Below are 11,646 nucleotides of genomic sequence, written 5' to 3'. Positions count from 1 at the left end.
TTTGAGAAGTAGCATTTCTTTCTCACAGTCAAAAATTTCAACTGAAATATTATAAAGAATGAATTTACTTCACTTTTCATCTCTCTCAGATAGAATTGTTGTATTTAATAGAGATTCTATTACTGATTTCCAGATATTCTCATTCTCAATAAGAAATTCCGCGCTGAATTCAGGCATTGTAGTTAGAATGATAGAGTTTTCAAAGAAAGATGACTCAATTGAAGCTACAACTGATTTTTGAACTTTAATATCATATATTAACTGAGAAAAGAACTGCTGATTAATTTCATTTCTAATTTTAAAAATGAGATTTGAGTTCAGCTTGTTCTTCTGCAGAATCTCTCTATTTAAGTCTTGGAGAATATGTCTTCTATTTCTGAAGATTTGATCATTGTTCTCTTTTTGCATTTTCCTCTCTTCTTTCTTATAAAGAGAAGTATGAGTATTTTTTCTCTGAGTACTTTCAGAGTTTTGAGCAGGTTTTGAGACAGTAGGTTTAGAAACAGCAGATTCTGCTGCTTGAGCATATGTTTTTTCTGATTTGAGAATGAAAAAGATGAAGAGGAGTCAGTGATTGTACTAGAAATTTTTAATGTTTTTTGAACTGTATTTGAAATTCCCAGCTTGAACTTAAATACTTCCTGTAGTTGTCTAGCCTGAGTATGAAGAATTAACAGAACTTCTTCATTCATCTCAATCAGACACTGTTTTTCAAGAATTTCTTTACTTGTTTTTTCATGTTCATATCTTTATCACAATCAGATTCTTAGCAAAGACTGTGTTATTCTGACTTGTTAGAATTTACAGTATGAAAGTGATGTCTCAGCTTCTACAGATATCTTATCTACTCAGATAGTTTTCAAGTAAACTTATTCATCTTATCAGAATATTCTTATCATTAAATCTTGAATCAGAGCTTATAATCTTACTTCTCTGAGTTAATAATCTCTTTAATCTAATATTTTCTTTCACTCTCTAGTAATTTATAAACAGAGTTCTATCTATTTAATGTGTTTATCTTTAAGACTATGTTCTCCTTTCCTTTGTCATGATATTTTCAAATGGTTTCAAAGTATCAGAAGGTGTTGAAATACTGCAATTTGTAAACAGTTTTTGTATTCTGAGCTGTAATTTTCTCATTTTGCATATCGGAAATTAGTAAATGTATAATAGTTGACTCTATAGATATAGGAAAAACCCTGAAAACTAAAAGTTCTCAGATAGATGTCATAGTCTCTAACTGCATACATCTATAATTGAAGAATAATAATAATATAAACAGAATAATAAGTCACAGAGTTCTCTTCTGGGAATTTCTTATATTTATAAAGTAGAGAGATATAAAAAACATTATATATCTGTGGCTCAGATAACAGTTTCAATCTGTAGAACTATAAGCTAACTTTCTTCACAATCTTATAAGACTCTGTTTATAAGAGATTCAGTTTCTTACTAGATCTCTGTATAATAATATTTTTCAGACTTAGTCAGACTCTATTATCTTTCTTAAAACTCTTTACAATGTATTTAAAGTTATAGTATCTCTTTTAATACTCTTGAGTCTTTTTTAAGAATTGATAAGCTTTCTCTCAGATATTAATAAACATCTTCTTCATCTATATAAATGCAGCTTCAGTGTTCACTGATCATTGAAATACTGAGTCTTTCTTAGTGAGATCTGTAAGTAATCTCATAATGTCTGAGAAGTTTCATATAAATCACTGATAGAAGTTAGTGAATTCATTGAAGCTTCATACATCTTTTACAGTATATGAAGCTTTTCATTCAAGAATGGCAGAGACCTTCTTAGAATTCATTCAAATTTCCTTACCAGCTTCTATGATAAAGCCTAAGTATTTAGTACTTCTAACTTTGAAATCACACTTGTTAATATCAATTAATAGTTCTGCTTCTCATAGTCATTGTAATACTCTTCACACATACTCTTGATACTCTTTTCTGAATTCATCAGTGAAGATGAGAATGTCATCTAGATAAGCAGATACAAACTTATCAAGAAAATCTCAGAGTGCTCAGTTAATATACTTCTGAAATATACTGAGAGTGTTAGCCAGTTCAAAGAGTGTGACTATTCATTCAAAGAGATCATAATGTGTTCAGAATGCTGTAAGCTATTCATCTTCTTCAGTGATACAAATCTTATAAAACATGATGATGATATCTAGTTTTATAAATCATTGAGCTTGTCTGATCTGTGCTAGGATTTCATTGATGAGAGATAAGAGATATCAATCTTTCTTTGTCAATCTGTTCAGATCTCAGTAGTTCACACAGAATCAGAGTTCTTCACCTGACTTCTTTGCAAAGAGAATAGAAGCTGCAGTGCAAGAGTTACTAATATATATAAATTTCTTATTTAACAGATCATTGAGTGTCTTCTGAAGAAGAAGAAGTTCATCTTAAGACATATTATAAAGAGAGTGTTATGATGACTCAGAGTTCTTATCATTCTTCTTTTCTAACTTAATACTGTGATTCACTTCTGAGCCTTGTAAAGAAGATATATTTATAATATTATCTTATCAGAAGACATCTAGGTATTCATAATATTATTAAGAGAGTTTTATGTGAGAATCTGTTATTATAGTATGAGATAACCTTTCTAGAGCTTTCTTAATATCAGTCAGACTGATAGAATAGATTGGTATATAATTCTACTGTCAGTGACTTTGTCAGTAACTCTATCAGCAGTTTTAATGACTTCTTTTTCAGAGTATTTTGTAAGTATTGACAGAGATCTGTGTCAGATTCATAGTCTTATGAATATCATCTTCATGAATTCTATCATTATTGAATAATATTAAACTCCTGTTTCAAGCATTCAATAAGATGTCTTATTCAGATAGTCAGACAAGTTCTAACATTAGATTATAATCAAGATTATCAACTTTATATGTATAAGTATCTTCACACTGATGTTCTTCAATATCTATGTTTAGTTTCATTATATAATGAGTGTAAACATCTTTTGAATCATTGAATTCTGTGAGAAGTCAGGGTTTTGATAAGAGAATACACTGAAGATTATGATATCTTATAACTGAAGATTTTATCATTGTATAGTGACATAGATCACTGTCTATCATGGCTTTCATATTATATATATTATCAATCACAGTAGATACAAGAATCACATTCATTGTTATTTTCTCTTCAAATCATTGTTATCTGATCTCTTCAAACTTCTGTTTGTGAATTTGAACAGAAGCTAATCTTTTCCCTGTTTCATCAGAGCATTCTTATAGTTATCTTCTGAATCTTTCTCTAATGTCACATGATTGATGCAGACAGGTGTTGATTCATTCTTTGAGCAAAGAGACACATAGACTGATCAGCAGTTGAAAGCAATGTGTTCTGATCAGTTACAGTTGATATACACTTCATATTAATGTCAATCAGCGACTTCTTTGAGAGTGATCTCAGAGACTCAGAAGCCTGTTCAAACAGTGAAAACTCTTGCTTATGTATAGATATTTGAATCTATTCAGTTCATAGCATCTGCATCATTACTGTTCTTCAGTGTGAGTGTATGAGTCACTGAGATGTAATGTCTTCTGCCACTGTTCTATATACTCTTGAGCTTGGTAAGACAGTCATTCAATGTCTGAAGCTGTGTGCAGAAGTCTTCATAAGTCTGGTCTTCATCTACACTTACAAGAGTCTGTAAGAGTTCAAAAGTCAATGTCTTCTTAAGCATGCTAATCTTCATTCAATTCTCTCAAGATTAATCACCTGCTTCTAGAATCTTGATGTTGAAGTCAGAGATGAATATTGTAAGAGAAGTATTTCTCTGTTAGATGCTCTGTAATCAATCTAATACTTTCTATTACATAACAGTGTCTCAGAACAGAACATTAAGATATTTAATAATATTATCAGATATTCATAACACTGGTTCACATGCTTTCATTCATGAATGAAACTTCTGTTTTATATAATCCTTCAATTGTTCATTGATATATCAATCTTGATTAGTTATTGAACTGATGACATCTTCATCTACACTCAGTTTCATGAGCATTTTCATTCTTCATGATAAGTAGAGAGTGAGATCAGAAGCATTGAAATATGCAGAAGCATCTAAGTGTTCTTTCAGCACTTTTATATTCAATTCTATAGGTGTTGAAATTGCATGAGTTAATCATTGAATCTCTTTGTATTGAAGTTGCTGAGTTGCATGCATATCTGCTATCTGTTATTATTATAATTTCAACATTGCTCAGAGCCACTGTGATATTACTTCTATACTCACATTTGAGAGTTCTCTCATATTATCATTAGACATGGTTATATCATTTTATTGAATGTATGATATCTGTGAAATCTGAAGAAGTGTAATTGTATTCTCATATATCTGAGTGTCAGAACTCTCAGGTCTTTCACTGATATTCTCTTGTAAGATCTTACTCTCTTTGTAAGATCTTGTTGTGAGGCCAGAATGACTGATGAGCAAGCTTCTATCTGAGAACTCAGTGTCTACTTAACTGTTTGACTGTTTCTCTATTTCTTACACATTGTTACATGTTCAGATATCTCTCAATGAATAATCATTTCTAATGAGAAGATGATGAACATTTTTCTAGTATAAGAGGCCTACACTGAATAGATCAATATGATATTGATAGGTCTTATATAACAAAGAGAAAAACATTAAAGAAGGAAAGAAAGAGAAAGTGTGAGAATCAGCGATTGAGATGAATATTTATACACATATGTGGTGGCCGAGGATCAGTGATTGAGAATGGCTGAGAATCAGAGCGTACGCGTTCGTGGCGGCTGAGGATTGGTGATCAAGAATGGCTGGGAATCGGAGTGTACATGTTCGAGAGTGAAGTGGAAGTATCTATGAAGTGTAACAGAATAGTCTATATGATTGATCGGGCGCAGCCCGCCACAGAGTACTTTTTAAAAAAAGTATAGAGAGATTGTCTGAACAGATCTTTTTATTAAAATTACTACTAAAACAAGAATTTTGTAAGAGATCTATACTAAATATGATCAGTATTAAGATATAGATCTTATATAACTAATATGAAAAACATTAGAGAAGGGAAAAAAAGAGAAAGTATAAGAATCAGTGATCAGAGTAAATATTTATACATATATAAGATCAAGCTTCAGAGTAGCAGAATAGAAACTTCATATTAAAGCTTTCAGATTAAAATCTATGAAGTGTAATGAAATAGTAACTCTGTGTTAAAGCTTTCAGATCAGAATCTATGAGATGTAATAAAATAGTCTATATAATTAATCAGGTGCAGCTCATTACATTAGTCTTCTCTTTCTGAAAGTAAGCACAGTTCTCATCAGTTAAGAGCTGCTGTATCAGATAGCACTGAGTCTGAGGTTCAGATTAAACAGTTATAATCAACTCATTTCATAAGATATTGTCAGCTACAGTTACAGAGCCTTTCATCAAGAATATTCTCAATCTCTTATTCAAGTTCATTATCTTCTTCTATAATTCCTGACAGTTGTCAGTTAGAAGTCAGTTGAGAAGAGAATGAGTCAGTGACAGTATAGTAGAGTAAGCTTATATGAAATATATCATGAATTTCTGATAGAGTATTAAGACAGTAGTTGTAACTGTCTAGAACTTCTATTACTTTGTATCTTATATAATGATAATTCAATGTATGAGATAAGTGTGGGATTCATATATTTTTCAGATTCAATTATACAAGATCTTCTATCTTATATTACTTCATAAAATCTTGTCAGATATTAACTTAGTCTTCTTAATCTTGTTTAGTACTTGCTATGAAGGCTTCTGCTCAGTCATAAGTATCTTAAAGCTTTATTACTATATTATCAGTAATCTGAATCAGACTGTGAGAGTTCAGTATTAACTGTATAATCTCTAGAAGATTCAACACTTTCATGTAATAATTATATGTAAGAAAGAATAGACTTACATCTGTTAAAATAGTATCTCAGTCATTGATGATAACTTCAGCATGTAGAAAAAGATCATATCAGTTATCTTATAAATAGTTATAGAACTTATAAAAATAATTCTTCACTATATAAATTATTCATTCTGATGTATCATCAGTCTCAGAGTGATAAGTAGTTGATAAGTGATATGTGATCTTGAGAATCTGATAGATTCTTGTTCAGAGAGTGCTTATAAAGTAGTAGTCTTAATCAGATATAATAGATCTCAGCAATCTATGCATGTGATAGAATAGACTTTATAAGAAGACTTCAGTAACTTATTCAGTGTTTATCTTATTATAAGATTTCAATATTATATCTTTACTCAATCAGTTAATGATAATCAGAACATTCTTACAACTCTTACTTTTAAGAAGATTAATAGTGAAGTTAATTACTATATCTCATCAGATTCTATCAGAGATATTAAGTGATTTCAGTAGATCTTTTCTACAGTTATTTTATAAGATGATAGAAGAATAACAGTTACAGTTTCAGATAAAATGTCAGATGCTGTTTAATATCTCAGATCAGTAGAACTCTCAAGAGATTATTCAGTATAGCTGCTCACAATCTGAATAACTGATTATATGTGAATCATGCATCTCTTACATTATCTGAGTGTGTAAGAGTTCAGACTGAGAATCTCAATGTCACTCACAGAATCACAGAGTATTATTGTTATTAATTAAGTATTCTGAGATATCAGTCTTTATATGTAGTTCTGAAGAGAATTGAGAAGCTTTTTATCATACTGCTTCAGTGAGAGTCTGAAGAAGTTTATCAGTTTGAGCTGTTATATATCACAGTTCTTTCAGTGAAGATTTGAAAGAAGTTGAGACATCAGTGACAGTTCTAATCAGACAAGTATGTATAGTGTTATAAGTTATTCTATTGTAATTAACTAGTATTTTCAGATTCAAGAGCTGATACTCTCAGTTCATTCAGTGAGTGTCAGTTATATCAGAAGACATATCTTACTGTTATTATAAGATAGTATCTGTTATTGAGTTCTAACTGCTGAGATAGTTGTATATTATGAAATGAAGACAGCTTAATAGGTCAGATTATTGTATCTGTCATTCAGTAAGCTTACAGATAATTATGAAATACTTGAGATTCTTATAATCTGTAATTATCTCAAATTTAAAGACACTTCAAAGTTCAGAGTCTTATTTTTCTAGATAGTATACTATTATGAGAAGTTTCTTATTATAGATCTCATAATTATACTCAACAGAAGTCAGTTTCTTAGATATGAAGATATATCATATATAATTATAAGATATCTTTTTTATTTTATTGTAATATAGCTTCTTTTATAACATAGTCAGAGAAATCAGCTTTAACAACTATCTCACAATCAGAATCAAATGTTGTTAGTAGAGAAGTATTAATAAACATCTTTTTCATCTGTATAAATACAGCTTTGATATTTACTGATCATTGAAATACTGAGTTCTTCTTAGTAAGCTCTATAAGCAGTCAAGTAATATCTGAGAAGTTTCATATAAATTATCAATAGAAGTTAATGAATTCAATGCAGCTTTATACATCTTTCATAGTATACAGAGCATCTCATTCAAGAATAGCAGAGACTTTCTCAGAATTCATTCAGATTCTCTTATCAGCTTCTATAATAAAACCTAGATATTTTTTACTCTTGACTTTGAAATCATACTTGTTAATATCTATTGATAGTTCTGCTTCTTATAGTTGTTATAATACTCTTCACATGTGTTCTTGATATTCTTTTCTGAACTCATTAGTGAAGATGAGAATGTTATCAAGATATGCAGATGTAAATTCATCAAGGAAATCTCAGAGTGCTCAGTTAATATACTTCTGAAATGTACTGAAGACATTAGCTAGTTCAAAGAGTGTGACTACTCATTCAAAAAGATCATAACATGTTCAGAATACTATAAGTTATTCATCTTCTTCAGTAATACAGATCTTATGAAATACAGTGATGATATCTAGTTTTATAAATCATTGAGCTTGTCTGATGCAAGCTAGAGTTTCATTGATAAGAGATAAAGAATAGTGATCTTTCTTGATTAATCTGTTCAATTCTCAATAGTTTACACAGAATCAGAGTTCTTCACCTGATTTCTTTGCAAAGAGAATAGAAGCTGCAGTGAAAGAGTTACTAATATATATAAATGTTTTATTCAACAGATCCTCGAGTGTCTTCTGAAGAAGAAGAAGTTCATCTTGAGATATATTATAAAGAGAGTCTCATGATGACTCAGAATTCTTATCATTCTTCTTTTCTAACTTGATACTGTGATTCACTCCTGAGCCTTGTAAGAGAGGTATATTTATAATATTATTTTATTAGAGAATATCTAGATATTCATGATATTATTGAGAGAGTTTTGTATAAGAATCTGTTATTATAGTACAGAATAACTTCTCTAGAGCTTTCTTAATATCAGTCAGACTGATAGAATAGATTGTTACATAATTCTGCTATCAGTAATCTTTTCAGTGACTTCTTTTTCAAAGTATTTTATAAGTGTTAACAGAGATCTGTGTCAGATTCATAGTCTTGTGAATATCATTCTCATAAACTCTATCATTGTTAGAGAATATTAAGATTCTGTTTTAAGCATTTAATAAGATGCCTTGTTCAGATAGTCAGACAAGTTCTAATATAAGATTATCATCAAGATTATCAACTTCATATACATAGACATCTTTACATTGATTTTCTCTGACATCTATGTTTAGCTTTATTATGTAGTAAATGCAAACATTCTTTGAGTCATCAAATTCTGTAAGAAGTCAGGAATTTGATAAGAGAATACACTGAAGATTATAATGTCTTATGACTGAAGATTTAATTATTGTATAATGATATAGACTGCTGTCTATCATGACTTTTATATTATATATGTTATTGATCATAGTAGATACAAGAATTGCATTCCTTGTCATTTTCTCTTCAAATTGTTATTATTCAATCTCTTTAAGCTCCTGTTTACAAATTTGAACAGAAGCTAATCTTTTCTCTGTTTTATCAGAGCATCTTCATAGTTATCTTCTGAATCTTTCTTCAATGCAATGTGATTGATATGTATCACCAGCATTAATCTTTCTTTTGAATGAGGAGATATATAGACTGATCAGCAGTTGAAAGTGATATGTTCTAGTCAGTTACAATTGATACACACTTCTCATTGATGTTAATCAGTGACTTCTTCAGAAGTTATTCTGAGAACTCAGAAGCCTGTTCAGAGAGCAGAAACTCTTGTTTATGTATAGATATTTAAGTTCACTTAATTCATAACATCTGCATTATTATCCTTTGATGCAGATATATGAGTGGCTGAGATGTAATATCTCTTATCACTGTTCTGTATACTCTTAAGCTTGATGAGACAGTCATTCAATGTTCAGAGTTGTATGCAGAAACCTTCATAAGTCTGGTTTTTATCTATACTTATGAGAGTCTGTAGAAGTTTGAAAGTGAGTGTCTTCTTGATCATGCTAATCTTCATTCTATTCTCTCAAGGTTGATCACCTGCTTCTAGAATCTTGGTGTTAAAATTAGAGATGAATGTTATGAGAGAAGTATTTCTCTGTCAAGTACTCTGTAATCAATCTAATGCCTTCTGTTGTATAACAGTGTCTCAGAACAGAATATTGAGATGTTTGATAATGTTATCAGATGTATATAACATCAGTTCACATATCTTTATCTATGAATGAAACTTCTGTCTTATGCAATTCTTCAATTGATCATTGATATATCAATCTTGATTAGTTAATGAACTGATGACATCTTTATCTACACTTAGTTTCATGAGCATTTCCAATCTCCATGATGAATAGAGAGTGAGGTCAGAAGTATTAAAATATACAGAAGTATTTAGACATTTCTTCAGTGCTCACATAATTATATCTGATTCAGTTGATGTTGAAATTGCTTGTACAGAGGTTTCTAGTTGAGATAATCATTGAATTTCCTTGTATTGATGTTATTGAGTTGCATGCATATCAGCTATCTGTTGCTGTTGTAATTTCAATATTGCTCAGAGTTACTGAGACACTGTATCTATACTTGTGTTCGAGAGTTCTCTCATATTATTAGTAGATATAGCTGTATCATTCATCAGATGTATAATTGTATAAATATCTCATACATCTGTGTCAGAACTCTTAGGTCTTTCACTGACATTCTCTTGTGAAATCTTATTACAGAGTCAGAGTGACTGATGAGCAAGCTTCTATTTAAAGACTCAGTGTCTGCTTAACTGTTTAATTGTTTCTCTATTTCTTACACATTTGTTACATATTCAGATATCTTCTTAATAAGTAATTGTTTCTAATAAGAAGACAATGAATGTTTTTCAAGTGTAAGAGATCTACACTGAATAGATCAGTATAATATTTATAGATCTTATATAACAAAGTGAAAAACATTAGAAAAGAAAAAGAAAGAGAAAGTGCAGAAATCAGCAATCAGAGTGAATATTTATATGCATACATAGTGAAGCTTCAGAGTGAAAGAATAGAAATTTCATGAGTTTTCAGCTAAGAATCAGTGACTGAGAATTGAAGCTTCAGCAGAGAATTGACAACTGAGAATCAGAGCCTTAGTAGAAATCTGTGAAGTGTAATAAAATAGTCTATATAATTGATTGAGCGCAGCTCATCACAACAACTGACTTAGTGAATAGAATATAAAATTACAAACAGAGATAAAAGTGAAATTGTGATAAATTTATTATATTAAATACTTATTTATTAAATTTTTATTAATATAAGCTTTAAGTAATGTTATAATTATTAATCAGATGTTTTTTTTTTTTTTGCTTTTTTATAATATAATGTATTTACTTTACAAGTTTCTTCTAAGAGAGTAGTAGTATTATTATTAATTACTAAAATCTTAAACATATTAATATAAATGTAATAAAACAATTTTAACATTTGATAGATATATTGAATGAAACAGTAGTTAAATAATTATATTAATAAGAAATTATTATTATTATTATTATTCTTCAATTATAGATGTATGCAGTCAGAGACTATGACATCTATCTGAGAACTAAAAGTTCTCAGAGTTTTTCCTATATCTATAAAGTTAACTATTATACATTCACCAATTTCAGATATGCAAAATCAGAAAATTCCAGCTCAGAATACAAAAACTGTTTACAAATTGCAGTATTTTAACATCTTCTGATACTTTGCAATCATTTTACATGATAAAAGAAAAGAGAACACAGTCTTAAAGATAGACACATTAAATAGATAGATAGAAAAGAATAGAAATAAAAAAGTAAAGTAAAATAAAGAGAGACTGTAATGAAACAAATTATTAAAAGATAGTATATAGCTGTTTTAACAGACTATATCTGATTAATTTCCCCCTCTTCATATTCAGATATTTCTAAATTCAGTCATTTTCTTATAGCTGCTTGAGTTTCTGATAGAAAGTCTATTAAGTATTTAATTCCTGTCTCAGTTAAGAATAAGAATCTCATATTTAATTGATTTAGATTATACTTCTCTTTCAATCTGACTCTGAGACTATTGTATAATGCACAGTGTACTACAATATACTCAGAATTCTCATTTGCATTGCAGAATAAGCATTCTATTGAATCAAATCTATCATCAAATCTTTGCATATAGGATTTGAAATAGCCATGTCCTAGTTTCAGCTGTATT

The sequence above is a fragment of the Blastomyces gilchristii genome, assembly GCF_000003855.2.
Source record: "Blastomyces gilchristii SLH14081 genomic scaffold supercont1.1, whole genome shotgun sequence".
Lineage (NCBI taxonomy): Eukaryota > Fungi > Ascomycota > Eurotiomycetes > Onygenales > Ajellomycetaceae > Blastomyces > Blastomyces gilchristii.
This window is presented reverse-complemented; position numbering follows the sequence as displayed.